The sequence below is a fragment of the Phascolarctos cinereus genome, unplaced genomic scaffold (genome assembly GCF_003287225.1).
Source record: "Phascolarctos cinereus isolate Bilbo 61053 unplaced genomic scaffold, phaCin_HiC Scaffold_726;HRSCAF=1367, whole genome shotgun sequence".
In the NCBI taxonomy this organism is placed as follows: Eukaryota; Metazoa; Chordata; class Mammalia; order Diprotodontia; family Phascolarctidae; genus Phascolarctos; species Phascolarctos cinereus.
The window spans coordinates 315,958,573-315,973,104 of record NW_027556098.1 but is presented as its reverse complement, the minus strand read 5'-3'; the positions used below and the strand labels follow the sequence as shown (position 1 = coordinate 315,973,104).

The 14,532-nt window shown below is 44.6% G+C and overlaps 1 protein-coding gene across 6 annotated transcripts in view; it reads right to left on the bottom strand.

Annotated features, from left to right (window-relative positions):
* SLCO2B1 (solute carrier organic anion transporter family member 2B1) overlaps window positions 1-14,324 on the bottom strand; it is a 94,851-nt gene extending 80,527 nt beyond the window's left edge. For 3 of the 6 annotated variants that reach the window (XM_020989554.2, XM_020989552.2, XM_078156915.1), the window contains exon 1: window positions 14,071-14,296. The gene's annotated coding sequence lies outside the window, so the exon portion shown is untranslated. The other 3 variants (XM_078156914.1, XM_020989555.2, XM_020989553.2) reach the window with 3 other exon arrangements.
* Window positions 14,325-14,532: the final 208 nt, after the last annotated feature.

Sequence of the window (14,532 nt, the reverse complement as noted above, 5' to 3'; positions counted from 1 at the left end):
GTGGCTTTACTGGACAATGCTCCAGCCTCTGCAATGTACTGTCTCTTTCCATCAGCTCATTTAGTTCCTTGTGCCATGGAAAATCCTCCCTCTTACTCTTCATCGATTGGATTCCTCTTTGTTGAAGACACAACTGAAAAACCTTTGGGAAGCCTTCCATGATATGCCCCTGGTCAGCAACAACCTTTCCCCCTAGGCCCTCAGAAACACTTTATTCACACCTCTTTAATGTACTTATCCTGTGATACTGATATTAGTAATCTGTGTTCTGCCTCCTCCCCCACTCAACTGTAAGCTCCACGAGGTCCTGGATAATGTTATCTAAATTCTGTGTCTTTCCCATCCTAGAGCACAGTATTCTGTATACTGGATGCTTACTAAAAGTTTTGAACAAATGTTCTATTTTCTAAGGTCCTTTTCAGATCTAACATTCTATATCCTATGCTCTAAGAGTCCTTGTCCCTACAAGCTCTAATAGTTTACATTCTATGTTCTAAGGGTCCTTTCATCTCTAATGTTCTATGCTCTATATTCTAAGGGTTCTTGTCCCTTTCAGCTCTATTTATGTTCTGTGTTCTAAGGGCCTTTTAATCTCTAACATTGTATATCTTGTGGTGTAAGGGTCTTTGTCCCTTCAAGCTCTAACAGTCTGTGTTCTGTATTCTAATGGTCCTTTCAGCTCTAGGATTCTACATTCCAAGGATTGTGCTAATGCCAAACTGAAATGGGTGACATTTGTCTTCTTCACCTTTCCTTCCCTCCATTCAGCTCCTCAAGTGACTGAGCTCCTCTCTACCCAGAGGACCCTCTTCAGAGTTTCTGCTTTTGCTTTCCCCAAGCCTTCCTCTCAGACTGGCCAACATGATAGCTAGTTCCCATGAGCCACTAGTCCCAGCTTGGGTTAATTTGTATCTATAAATATTTATTGAGGACCTACTCTGTAGAGTGTTTGTGTTGGGTCAAGCTGATAAAGATACAGAGAATGATAAGTCAATCTCTGCCATTCAGATATCTCACATTTGAATGGGGGAAATGGTATGTGCACACACACAAGCCAGCATGGCATAGTACAAATATTGCTGTATCTAGAGTCAGAAGATCTAAGTTTTGCCCATGAAACCATGTGACCTTGTGCAATTCAATTAGCCTCCTAGACCTTCAGTTTCCTCATCTATAAAATGAAGGTAATAGTACTTATCTATTGTCAAACCATTATGTGCAGATGAATAGACAATCCAAATATTGATCCACCAAAACATATATACAAGCTGGACTCTGAACTTGGGCAATAAAGTGGGTCCAGAATTGGACAGGAGGAAGAAAAGAAGGTAGGTTAAAGGCACTAGATTATAGTGAAAAGAAGATTGGCTCTGGAGTCTGAGGACTTGAGTTCAAATCCCACATCTGATGCTGACTACCTTTATGACCTTGGACAAGTCACTGTTGGACTAGATCACCTCTGAGGTCCTTTTATGATTATCATTAGGAAATTCAAAAATTACATTAAAATATGATTTTAATGACTCTAAGCTATGTCCTAAATCAAAAGCCCATCTTTTTAACAACAACAAACTTATGGTAATATTATGGGACTTCAATTCATGGAATACTGAGATTGGCCTCCCAAGAATTGAAGTTGAGAGTGAACCAAAAAGCAACAGTGTATGCATGTGTGCATGTGTGCACACACATGGTGGGCATAAATAGCTAACCACATTAATAGCTAAGAATTGCATAAGAGAAGGGATGTCAAAGATGTCAATGACCAGAAAGGAAAGGGGTGGTGGTGGTAATATGTCATGAGCAAAGGATAACTCATGGGCAGCTTCTGTGTGCCACTAGTCTCTCTGCAATATGAAGAGAACTAGAGGAAGGCCCTTTCATCTTGGGTAGAAACATATATGTCTCATTTACCCTCATAATACAGGCACTCAGGAGCAGATGCCACAGGCTGCTTGAATACTTTCAGAAGGACCTCTTTCACTCCCATGGCTTTAATTATTTCCTCTCTACTAATGACTCTAAAATCCTTTTCTAGTTTCTCTCCCTCCCCTGAATTCAAGTTCCCCACATCCAATTTGTCTGCCAGACATCTGGATGTCCCAAAGCCCCCTCAAACTCCACATGTCCAAAGCCAAACTCATCATCTTTCTCACTCAACCTTCCTCTCCTCCCCATGTTCCTATTTCTGTTCATGGCATTACTGTCTTCCAAGTTCCACAGACTAGAGATTTCAGTCACCTTTTACTCTTCCCTTTTTCTGAGCCCCAACATCCAATCATTTGCAAAATATGGTCCATTCTATCTCCATGATACCTTTCATATCCATCCCCTCCTCCACCCTCCATTAATACTACCCTAATGCAACATCTTATCACTTCTTGCCTGGACTACTTGCCTCAACTCATTTCCTTGCCTCCAATCTCTTCCTTCCAATCTGTCTTCCACAGATACCAGTTACATAACTTCCCTGGGCCTCAGTTTCCTCATTTATAAAATGAAGGGGTTAGACCGAATGGCCTGTGAAGTCCCTTCCAGCTCAATACCCATGACTCTATGACTGTCTGTGGGAAATTATACATTATCTTAAATGACTGAAAACTCCTCCCTGAAACAAACTCTTCATCTTCCTGCCTTCTCCTATTTCCATATATTTGCATTTTCATCTTGGAGCCTAGCACCTACTCTAATCTTCCTCCTCACTTTAATTTTTTTTCCTCTTTCTAAGCCTCAGCTTATGTCCCCCTATACTGTGGACTTTCTGATCTCCCCAGTTAGAAGTAATATCTCCCCCTCAAATGTCTCAGGCCACTCTGTGACAGCTTGGGACCACAGAATCTCAGAGCTGGAGGGACCTCAGTCCAACCCATCCATGAAAGGAATGCCCATGAAAATAGAGCTGAAGAGTGGTCATTCAGGTTCTGCTCGAAGACCTCAAGTGAGAAGGAACTCACTGCCTCCTGAGGCTGCTCATTCCACTTTTGTACAGCCCCAGTGATCGGCAGTTTCCTCTCCTGTCAAGCTCAGATTGGTCTATCTGCAGCTTCTGTTGTTTGCTCCTTATCTTATCCTCTGGAGCTAAACTGAACAAGCCTGATTCCTCTTCTGTAGGACAGACCTTCAAATATATGGACGTGGCCATCACGCCCAAGGCTCACAGCATAATGGATTTAGAGCTAGAAAGCACCTTCAAAGTCATCTAATCCAACCCCCTCAGTTTAGAAGGTCAGAGAGGTTCAATAACTTTAACAGTCACACAGCGAGTAAATGGCAGAGCCAGGATTTGAACTCAGGCCCTGTGACTCCAAATCTTGCATTCCAAAGTTGGGGTGCTTGGGTGCTTATGTTTGGGTGCTTGTACTCGGACCCCAATTTCTCCCTAGCCTCAGAAACACTGTCTCTTGATAATCATTTGGGATCAATTAGGCCCCAATAAGGGCCAAAAACCTAAATTAATCTTTTTCTCTCTGAGTGAACTAAAAACACCCCTTCCTGTGTCAGCAAATTCCAGGACCAGATAGAGCTGATCAGTATTCTTCCGGTTGGTTATCACTGGGCCCAGGATGTCTGGAACCAGATACTCCCTTGAATAATGGGACTTTTCTTATCTTGAGTTTCACTCCTTAACCACTCCCTAATCCTACCCTGAATCCCGTAGTTAGCATATTTGACATATGTTTTATTGCATTTTATTCTATATAAACTTTACCTGTACCTCTCTAAGGTTGCAGGATCCTTTAAGAATCCTTGCCCGCTGAAAAGCATAACAATAAATCTTTGCCACCTTGGATTAAAGAATGCTTGAGTCTGTGAATTCATTCCAGACGACCCGTCCTGTACTCCGGTCTTTGAGGGGTCACAACCTCTCAACCTCTCAGCCCACAACACCTCTATGTGGTTAAGAAAAATATTCTTTGGACTGGAAAGGAGAAGACAAAATATGGCTACCATTGAGTTAAAATTCAAGGAGGTAATAAGAAAGAACCTAGCTGCTTCTGGTAAATTAAAATTATTGGACCCTGACAAATTACATCCATGGAAAAACAAATGAGTCTGCTTGCTGAGCCACTAAGAATGGCTCATCATCAAATGGTGGAGAACAGAGGCCTTACAGAACTGAAGAAGGGCAAACGTTGTTTTGATTTTCAACAGGGGAAGAGAGTGGAGTTTGTGTGAGCCACAGGCCACTCAGTGGCTTCACAGTCCAAATCCTCTTTCTTGTTTTATTTTGTTTTCCATTAAACTTCTTAACCAGAATCTGTTCTTTCATGAAAATAATTTTGTCATTTTTGTCTCATTCTATGAAGCACATGGTTGGTGTTTTGAGACCCCTGAGTTTTTTCTTCACTTTTACTTTCTTTCTCCAGTGGTGCTGATGGGGTTATGGCACCTGGACCATGTCTCTCGAAAGGAAAAAAAAACATGTCTCTAGAAACAACCCAATTCCTGAATTCTCCCATACATTCCAGCAGCTCAGATCACTGGTGTCTCTGCCCAGGCAACTAGCCCAGCCCAGCCCACCTAAATCATCTAATTAGCTTCCTTGATATTCCTTTCCCACCCCAGGCTATCACTCTTTAATCCTATCCAAATCCTTTCACTATCCTTTTTGTATAAAAGCATCAGTCTCACCCCCATCAAGTTGCAGGTTCACTAGGAACCTTGCCTGCTTCTACTAGTCTTACAATAAACTTTGCCACTGACTGGAAGATGCTTTGAGTGCATGAATTCATTCCAGGTGGATGCTGCCCTGTACCCTCACATTTTGGGGTTCTCAGCATCCCAAACCACCTCAGTGTCACCATACGGCATGGTCTCTGGTTCCTTCACCATCCTGGTTGCCCTTGTTTGGACGCTCTCCAGCTTCCTAAACTATGGCACCAAAAACTGAACATATCACTCCATGTGTGATCTGACCAGGGCAGAGAACAGAGTTATTACTCCCCAAGTCCTGACACCCTATCTATCAGTCATAATACAATCTAACATTGCTTTAGATTTCTTGGCTGTCACACCAGACCTCTGACTGATATTGTACCTACAATTCACTAAAATTCCCAGATCTTTTTAAAGATGAGTATCTATGTAGTCAAACCTCCCCATCCTGTACTGTGAAGATGATTGTTTGAACCTAAGCATGACTCTACATTTATTTCTAGTAAGTTTCATTTTATTAGATTTTCTTGTGCACTTACTCACTGAGATTCCAATTCAAGTCATTAAGTCTGAAATTTCCCTTTTCATAACTCATACTTTGGGGGAAGTTAATTTAAATGCTAAATTGGCTTCGGTAGGGATTAATACACAGACTACTTTAAACTCCTCTGGAAGACATTCAAAAGTCAGGCCCTGCCCCTATTTAACTCTTTAATAGGCACCCAGCAGATGGAGATCTTAGAGACAGAAGAGACATTAGAACAGAAAGTCAAAGTTGAAAGGGAACTTAGAAAATAGGATGTCAGAGCTGGGAGGGATCTTCTATCTAGACTTTGTTGTTAGTCAGTTGTTTTCAGTCATGTGCAACTCTTCATGACCCCATTTGGGGATTTCTTGGCAAAGATACTGGAGTAGTTTGCCATTTCTTTCTCCAACTCAATTTTACATATGAGGAAACTGAGGCAAACAGGGTGAAGTGACTTGCCCAGGGTAACACAGCTAGTAAGTGTCTGAGGCCAGATTTGAACTCAGGAAGCGGAGTCTTCCTGATTCTAAGCCCAGCACTCTATCTACTATACCACCTCACTGCCCCTCTATCTAGATTGGAGGTTCTTAGTTTTTCTTGTGTCATGGAGACCTTTGGCAATCTACAGAAGCTTGTGAATACCTCACATTGTAGTCTCTGAAAAATTCATAATTAAAGACAATATAAAATTTTAGCTAACTGGTATTGAAAATAAAGATGTGACTTTTTTCCAGTTCAAGTTCATGGATACCTGACCATAAACCCTGGGTTAAGAACCTTATATGTCAAAGTATCTTAAAGATATTATCTAGTTCTGATTCTACTTAAAATTTTTTTATGGTCAATTCCAGCTCTGACATTTAGGTTTCCTCTAAAGAGTACTTGTCTCAAGATTCTATTAGATAGATAGATAAATAGATGGATAGACAAATAGAGGAATAGATGATAGATGGTAGACGGATAGATGAAGGAGTGGGTGGATAGACAAATGATAGATAAATGGATAAAGAGACAGCTCTAACACTTGTCTCAAACTTAACATGTCCAAAATAGGACTCAGTACCTTTCCTTCAAACCCATGCCTCTTCCAAACTTTCCTATTTCTCTTGAGGATGCCATCATCATCCCAGTCACCTAGTTTCATAGCCTCAATTTTGACAACTGACTCTCCTTCACTCTATGCATCCAATCCGTTAGTTTCCCATCTAGTCATTTCTATCTGCACAACATCTGTCATACAATCTCTTCTCTCCACTCACACAGCCACTGCCCTAGTTCAGGAATTAATATTCCATTACATTCAAATACCACAATTTGTACAGCCACTCCCCAGTTGATGGGCACACACTTTGTTTCCAGGTTGTTTTTTTTTAACTACCACAAAAACACTGCTAAAAATATTTTTGTGCATACAAGATCTTTTCCTCTGTCTTTGACCTCCTTGTGGTATATGCCCCGTAGTGGTATTACTGAGAGTGGACAGTTTAGCCTCTCTCAGACCACACATCCAACCATTTGCCACACCTCACCACTTACACCTCTACAGAATCTCTCTTCTACAATCCCTCTCTCTGTCCACAGTTACCTGAGTTCAAGCCTTCATCACTGTTCACCTGGACTATTCCAAAAGCTTTCTGGTTGGGCTCCCTGCCCCAAGGTCCTCCTCATTCTAATCCATCTTCCACACTCCTGCTGAAGTGACCTTAAATCAAAGAAGTGACCTTGTCACCCACCCACTCCACAAACTCCAGTGGCTCTCTAGTGACCTGTAGGATCCGACATAAACTCCTCTGCTGTGCATTTAAAGCACTTCACAATCTGACTCCAGCCCACCTTTCAAGCCTTGTTCACATGCTCTCCGGTCCAGCCAAACGGTCCTCCTACACAGCCCTTCCGTGGCCTGGTCTTCGCACCATCAGTCCCCCTTGTCTGGAAGGCACTGCCTCCTCTCCTCCACCTCCTAGATGCCTCAGTTTCCTCCCAAGACTCAACCTAAGCACCGACTTCTACAGGAACCCTTTGCTGATCCCCTGATTTGCTAAAGTCCAGCTTTCTCCCCATCACTTTGTCTTGATTCTGTTTGTATCTATGCACACATCTTCTCAGGGGCAGCCAGCTGGTGCCATAGTACACAGAGCCCTGGGCCTGGAGTCAGGAAGACCTGAGTTCAAATTTTACCTCAGACACTTATTATGTGCTCCTGAGCAAGTCACTTAACCTCTATTTGCCTTTGTTTCCTCAGTTGTAAAATGGGGATAATAAGAGCACCTACCTCACTGGGTTGTGGTGAGGATCAAATGAGATAATAATTGCAAAGTGCTTTGCACAGTGCCTGGCACACAGTAGGCATTTAAATACTTAAATGGTTAAATGCTTTTTTCCTTCTTTTCTTTCCTTCCTTCCTTCCTTTCTTTCCTTTCTACCCTTCCTTCTTGCCTCCAAATGATTACAAATTCCTTGAGGGCAAGGACTTTCATTTTTGTTTATATAACCCTAGCATGGGGCTGGCACACAGCAGGTGCTTAACAAATGCTTGTGGATTAACATCTCATGTTTCTATAATGTTTTACAACTTAGAAAGCATTTCCTGAACATTAATCCTATGTGGTAGGTGGGGCAAGTTTTTTCCCTTTCGTTTTTATTTACAGATTTATGATTGTATCATGAGCATAGCTTTATTATTATTTACAGAAGTGGAAGCTGTCCCTGAGAGAGAAAGTGATCTGCATGATGCCACGTAGCAGGTCAGTGACAGAGCTAGGACTCCCCTAAATGCAAGCCCATCCCCTTCCATTAAGAGGAACACCAAAGTCTGGAGCAAGGCCAAAGCTCATCTACTCACTCCCTCTGTTACACAAAAGACCCCAGTTGGGGGTGGAAGTAGGAATAAGGGGGAGGCCTGGAAACTCGGTCCATTCTGCAGCAGCTGTTAGGGGAAAGGAAGGAGGGGCTGGGGACATCAGGGAAATTTCTTTTCAGTAGACCCACTGGGTGGTCCCACAGGAAGAGCAATGACCTCACTGAAGTCCTGCTGTCATGCTGTTTCCAGCTGTTGCTACTTGACCTAAAGTGGCTTTGGCAGGTTGTGGGGTCTGGGGAGAAATCATACATGTTTTGGTAGTTTCCAGGAAAGGTCAGGAAGCTGAGATCCCTGGGGCAGGAGGGGATTTTTACTCCTCTGAACCCCATCCCAAACTCAACCATTCACTTCCTGACCCATCTTTCCTTCCACAAAACTTAACAAATCTGAGGAGTGAGGGGAGGGTAGAGAGAAGCATTCTAGCCTCTAACTTTGGGAGGATTTTGGATTATTTTATCTTTTGGATAATCTGCTTTTTTTTAAGGGATCTGTTTGGGGCTTATCTCAGGGAACTGATCTATAGCCCATAGCTTCACACATCCCCTCCCATGCATCCCCAATCCTTACAAGACCCATCCTCAAACTCACAAGACTTATCTTCTGAGGGCCCTGATAAACGAAAACATTGGCTGACTGTTTTTCCTCTTTGGGGGGGATCATACGTGTTTCTCGAGTTTGTGATTTCCTTTGTTAACAGGTCAAGGAACAGTCTTTCTTTCTAGGTCTTATTGAGTCTGCCTCCATGACATCTCTTGAATCTGTTGCCTTCTCTCCACTCACAGATCCACCATCTTGGTTAAGGCCCCTATCACTTCTCATCTGTGCCACTGAAATGGCTGGCCTCCTATGCAGTCTCTCTGCCTTAAGCCTTTCCCTTCTTCAATCCATGCTATGACAAACGGGCAAAGGGAAATTCCTAAAACACAAATCTGATCATGTCATTCTTCTGCTCACATATTTTCAGTGGCTCCCACCTCTCCCTCCCTCTGTTTAGCACTGAAAGCTTCTCGCCGGCTGGCTCCTGGCTCCTATCTTCCTTCCTAGGCTCGCTATACACTATTCCTCTTCTCATACGGTAGAGTCCAGTCAAATTAGTCTGTTTGCTATTTCTCACACACCATATCCCAGCATCCACATCTGTACAGGTTGGCCCCTATCCTGAGTCTCTCCCACATAGTCCTCCCCTTTCTTCCCCCAACTCTGAATCCTACTCTTCCTTTAAGGACAGCTCAGCTCAAGTCCAAGAAGTCAGGAAGGAAGGAAATAAATGTTTATTAAGCATTTACTATGTGCCAGGTACTGTATAAGCACTTTATCCATATTAACTCAGTTGGTCTACACAATAACTCTGTGAGGTAGGTGCTATTATTATCCCAATTTTACAGATGAGGAAACTGAGGCAAATAAGGTTAAATGACTTGTCCAGGGTCACACAGCTAGTAAGCACCTGAGGTCAGATTTGAACTGTGTCTTTCTGCTCCAGGCTCAGTGCTGTAGCCACTGTGCTACCTAGCTGCCCTCAATACAACATAGAAAATGTTAATTTGTGGTTTTCTAAGTCGAATTTGCATCCTACAGGGATTCCTTTCTTTGGAGTTTGACACCACTGCCTTAGAGCACTGAAGATGCTAATGGGAAGGAACCTTAAAAGTCATCTAGTTTGACAGCTTAATTTGACTGAAGGTAAAACTGAGGCACCAACGGGGCTGTGCTCTCAGATGCCCCCGGGTTTGAACTAACTTTTGGCCAGCTCTCTTCTCACTGCTTTGCAACTGTCCTTGCTCTGTTCTAACAGAAAGTGTGAACGCAACACTGTCTTGCTTTGTCTCTACAGTGTTGGATTGGATTCTCTCAGACCCCCAGCCACACTATGAGGAAAGGGCAATGGTTTGTACCAGCTGATCTGTCCAATTATCTGCCCTCTTGTCAGTGGCAGAGAGAAAGAACAGAGAGGTGCAGGGACTCCTACCATGTCACACAGCATAAAGGCCACTGAGAGAATGAAAAGAACCCTAGATGACTTTACAAAGCATTTTTACACCCATGATATTCACAGGACTTGTGAGGAAGTCACTTTGCAAACTGTAAAGTGCCATGGATATTATAAACGGGAATATAACTCTTCACAGTTAAAAAGTGTTTCTTTTATAGAAAGGTAGCTAGGTAGCACAGGGAATAGAGTGCTAGACTTGAAGTCAGCAAGATCTGAGTTCAAATACTGCCTTAGATGTTGTTCTTCCATTATTTTTCAGGAGTATCTGACTCCTCATGTTCCCATTTGGGGTTTTCTTGGCAGATACTGGAGTGGGTTGCCATTTCCTTCACCAGATCATTTCACAGATGAGGAAACTGAGGCAAACAGGGTCAAGTGAGATCTTTTAAACTGCAGCAAGAGGTCACAGAGTCACAGAGCTGGTAAATGTCTAAGGCCAGATTTGAACTCAGGAGGAAGAGTCTTCCTGACTACAGCCTGGCACTCTATCCACTGTGCCACCTAGCTGCCTTAGATCCTTTGAATCTGGGCAACTCATTTAGTCTAACCCTGGTTTTCTCCTCTGGAAATAGGGATGACAATAGAGGGCTGGATTAAATGAGATAATATAGGCAAAAAACTTTACAATCTTTACAATGCTAGCTAAAATTATTATTACTGTCCCAGGGAAGGAGGCAGGGCAGGAATTATTATACCTATTTTACAGAGGAGGAAACTGAGGCCTGGAGGGGCACTGACTTAGCCCAGGTCACACATTGAGTAAGTGACAGAGTTGGGACCAGAAGCCATAACAACAGCTGTAATAACCCTTCACATCTGTATATCACTCTTCAGCTAGCTATTAACAGAGCTGAGATTTGAACCCTGGGTCACCAAACTGCTAAGGAGGCCAAGGTTATTTCCAGTGTAGAATAAGTTGCCTCTAAGTGTGGGAGATATATAATACACTCCCTTACGTGATGGCTTCAGGGAAGCATCTGAGCCTGAATCAGGAAGGGTGAAGGCGGAGAGGAAGCATTTCTCCCCAGGGGGACATTTCTGCTCAGCCACTGACTTTCACTGTCTGAGAGAGGAGAGACTAACCCCCGCCTGGGGCCTGAGAAGAGGGAAACACCAGGTGTCTGAATTGGAGGAAAAGGGTAGGCTGCCAGGAAGAGAAGAATGGGAAAAAACTCATTGACCAAGCATTTCCTGAGCCCCAAGCATGTCCAGGGTGGCGATGTGGGGAGGAGAAATGGAGAACACCCAAAGCCCTGACCTCAGGAGCTGCTCACCTGGAGCACAATGCACAAAGTCACAATACCAAGCAGAATGTGTATCATAAGAGACGGACAGACTCAGGGATGGGGAAAGTCAGGGAATGAAGGGATCTTGGAACTGGAAGGCATAATAACCAATATTAAGGTTTACATAGAGTTTTATGGTTCGCAAAACATTTAAGAAATATTATCTCCTTTATACTTCACAACAACCCTGGGAGGCCGATGCTATTATTACCCCCATTTTATAGATGAGGAAACTGAGGCAAGAGAAGTCAAGTGACTTTCCCAGGGTCACACAGCTAATATCTGAAGCAAGACCCAAACTCAGGTCTTCCTGGTCTCAGGTCCAGTGCTCTCGTTATTATGCTACTCAGCTGCATCCCACATACTTGAACATGGTCAAGTATGACCTTGTTGGTGTCCCCTCAAAATAGCGATCTAGCCCTGTCTGCAGACCTGCAGTGATGGGAACCTCATTATTATCTTCCTTCTACCATCTACCTACCTCCCACCTCCTCCCCAGGCAGATAATTCCAGTTTTAGAGAGCTCCATTCTGCTGGTGAAGTGGATAGAGTGTTGGGTCTGAAGTCAAGAAGACCTGAGTTCAAATCCAGCCTCAGACACTTACAAACTGTGTGACCCTGGGCAAGTCACTTTACCCTGTTTGCCTCAGTTTCCTCATCTGTAAAATGAGCTGGAGAAAGAACTGGCTAAACCACTCCGGGATCTCTGCCAAGAAAACCCCCAATGGGGACACGGAGAGTGTGACACGACTAAACAGCAACAATCATAAGGAAGTGTGGAATTCCTAAACGCAGCTTTCCCCCATCATGCCTGGCTCCGTCTTCTGGGGCCAGGCAGAACAAGCCTGTTCCCTTCGCCTTATGTATCACTACGAAGTTTCCATTCATTATCCCATCTGATGCTCACAACACACCTGTGAGGTAGGTACTATAATATACAAGGATAATGCATCTCCTTTCACAGAGGCAGAAAGGGCAGGTCTCTGAGAGGATCACTGCCTTGGCCAGCCTGACACAGCCTTCATAACATGTGAAGACAGTTCTCACGTGCACTGTACGCCTTTTATGCTCTGGGTTCAGATGGCTACGGTTCTGTCCACTGATGAAGCGAGGCAAGATGAACCTCTGCTCACCCGGAATCATTAGGGAGCAATCATGACTCTAGCCCTGCTTTGTGACCTTAGGCAAGTCATTTGACCCATCCGGGGCTCATATGTAAAATGCAGGCGATTTCTAAGGTTCCCTCTGGCTCTGATTACCGTGCTCTCTGGTCAGTGGGCCAAATGAGAAATTCAGATTCTGTCTGTTACTTCCTAGCTGTGTATCTTTGAACAAGTCATTTCCTGCCTTACTTAGCCTCAATTTGATCCCTGCACTTGTGCAACCTTGATATGGCTCCTACTATCATGAATACTGAGATTCCTGAAGACCTCTGGGGAGGAAAGCGGCACCAGTCTGTCCTCAATCTCCCACACGGGCAAAGTCTTCCCTCAAGTCTTGCTTGAGTGTCTCTTGCTGCAGTTTAAAAGCAGGATTTTCCAATGCTGCTTCTCCCCGTTTCTTTTTTCCTGGCCCTGCAACGCTCTACAAATCCCGGGCAGAAAGCCCTCCCCTCTAGCTGCGGGAGGCAAGCCGGGCCCTGCCCTTGCTAAAGTGGTTACAAGCTGCCGGTGGAAAGGTGACTCCTAGCCAAGGTGTAAGTTGAGCAATATAACCTCAAGGCTGACTGCTTGGTTACCTTGGCCTCAGAGCCTTGTCACTTTCTGAGAAGCCTCTGTTCTTCCACCATCCACCCTCCCCCGGCCCAGGCTCCACCCAGGCTCTCCCTTCCCCTCCTCTTTTCCCATGAGTCCAAGAACCAGTGACCTCTGGCATTATCTCTGAATTTTCTGTCCTGTTCTTCATTTCAGTCACAACATCACACCAATTTCTCTCTTTATGCGTTTGGTTCACGCTGTTACCCCTCCCCCCACCCCATGCTCTGTCTCTTTCTCTGTCTCCGTCTCTCTCTCTCCCTGTCTCTATCTCTTTCTTATGCTATAGGGGAAATAGCATTGAATGTAGAGAATCAGGAGGTTGGCAAATCACTCCCCATTTCTAAGCCTCAGTTTCCCTCTTCTGTTAAAATGCACTAACCACTTCGCTAGGTTTTGACCAAAGCCCTCTGTATGCTACAGAATTGTCTCCCTTTCTAAACTCTGTCTCTCCTGTCCCTTTCCTCTGTTTTTAATCCACTTCTGTCTTTCCTCTGTCTCTGCCTGTTTCTATCTCTCTGTGTCTCCTGTTTCTATCTCTCTGTGTCTCCTCTCTCTGTCTCTATCTTTTCTGTGCACGAGGGCACCTCAACAGTGAAGCAGGGATCAGTGTCCACTCTCCACCCACTCGTCATGCCCACTCCCATCCTGGTGCCTTCCCTCGCCGACATCCCCGTGTTCCACCTCCAGCCACCCAGGTCCTGCATTCTCCCCTCTCTTTCAACACTTACCAGAGCTTCGTCTTATGCTGTTGGTGCTGATCTGAACCTGCTAGGCTGCTCTGGGGTTACCTCTAGGGGAACGGGTTTCACATTTACCTTACCACCTTTTAAAAGTCAAAAGTTGTGGGAAGGAAAGTGAAACTCTAATGGTAGGATTTCAGGCAGGGAGACAAGTATCTGTCGGATAGCACAAAGGTAGACAGGCACCTAGGTATCCCCCCCCACCACTCACTAGTAAGAGCAGCCTTGCTCACTCAACTCTTTTTCACTAACCTCTGTCGCTGCCCCCTTTAGCTTCCACTTTGTCCGTCTGTCACTGTAACTCCCTCTCCTCTTCTTTCTGTCTTTTTTTCTTTCCCTGTATCTTTCTGTTTCACTCTAGTTTCTGTGTCTCTCTCCTTCCTTCTCTCTCTCCTTCTCCTTTCCTCTGTTTCTCAATCTCCCTCTGCTTCCCGAAGTTGGTGCTTCTCTCATCCCCCTCCCTCTGTTTCTGGCTGGGACAAACCTCAAGCAGCTCCGTGGAGAAGGCGGGCTTGTAGTTGGGATGGTCCCATTGAGCAGCGGCCACACCCTAGGGGCCGGCCCTCTCCACTCCAGCTCTCTTAGGCTCCCTCTCCTGCTCTCTGTCCCCCTGCACTTGAGCTCTCTCCTGTGAGCCAGGCAATGGAGAGGATGACCCAGGATGACACCCCAGGATCTGGGGGGACCATGAAAGGCCTTCAATGGGAGGCCAGG